This window comes from Dendrobium catenatum, unplaced genomic scaffold, assembly GCF_001605985.2.
Source record: "Dendrobium catenatum unplaced genomic scaffold, ASM160598v2 fragScaff_scaffold_1725, whole genome shotgun sequence".
Classification (NCBI taxonomy): domain Eukaryota; kingdom Viridiplantae; phylum Streptophyta; class Magnoliopsida; order Asparagales; family Orchidaceae; genus Dendrobium; species Dendrobium catenatum.
Window position 1 is genome coordinate 3,374 of NW_021320187.1, and position 1,382 is coordinate 4,755.

Genomic DNA, 1,382 nt, shown 5'->3' on the forward strand with positions numbered 1-1,382 from the left:
AATATTTTCAAAATATGTTTTCAAAATTCCACCAACAGGCATGTAATACTCTTCATTATGTACTTCTTCCAGATGATTACATGAAAATTTCCATGTTAAATTCAGCAAAAGAAATTTGGGAAAAATTAATTATAACTTATGAAGGTACTAGTGAGGATAGAGATGCTCACATAAATAGACTTGTTCATGAATATGAAATATTTGTATGTCTCCTTCTGAATCTTTTTTTGATATATATACAAGATTTATGAAAATAATTAATGCATTACATGTTCTTGGAAGAATATATAAGAATCAAGACTTAGTCTATAAGATTCTTAGATGCCTTCCCAAAGAATGAGATGTTAAAGTAATTGCAATTAGTGAGGCTAAAGATTTATCTACTTATCAACTTAATCAGTTTTTAGGTTCTTTGATAACACATGAACATATTATAGATCAAAGGGATAAATTGGATAGATTTTCTAAGAAAGAGAAAGAGAAATATAAACCTTTTCCTTACAGGTTGATGATAATGATGAACAAAGTTCATCAAGCTCTAATGAAGATATTGATGAGGAGGCCATACTTTTAAGAAGACATGAAAGCTTACTAAGGAAGAAAAATCAAAGGCATAAGAAATCTAAAAATTATAAATTTCAAACTAAAAAATTTCCTACAAGAGAATGGATTATTTGCTACCATTGCAAGAAGCCTAAACATATTAGAGGAGATTGTCCATATCTTATTAATTCAAAGAAGAAAGAGATGAATGTAGAGAAAAAGACTGACAAGAAAGAAAAGTATTTCAACAACAAGAAGAAGAAGGCTCTATGGCCCAACCCCATATTTAGATGAATCAAGTTCACCAGATGAAGAGGTGAACATTTGCCTTGCAGGATGAGAATTGGATTGTGATTCTCAAGAGGTATGTAATGATATATCTTATGAAGAATTAGATGATGCTTTTAATGAATTAGTTTTTTAATATAAAAAAGAATGTTTTAAAAAAGAGCATAAAAATTTAGATATGAACATTAATGATTTAAAAAATGAATATAATGATTTGAAAAATAAAAATAGTTCTTTATTAGTTCATTATTTACTTGTTTATAAACTTAAAAGATAAAATATTCTATTAGAAGTAAGATTAGATTTATGCATGAAATCACAAGTTCATTCTAAAGTCCAATCAAGTACAACATTAAATAAAAATTATTCTTATATATCACATAAACATCATACAAATCCATATGCAAACACTAATATTTGGTGTAATTATTATGGTAAAAAAGGACATATCTCATTTGATTGCTATGCTAGTAAATCACAGAATGCCAAATAATCATCTTTTGTATGGGTTCCAAAAAATGCAAGAACTTCATATATCATACATAATAAAT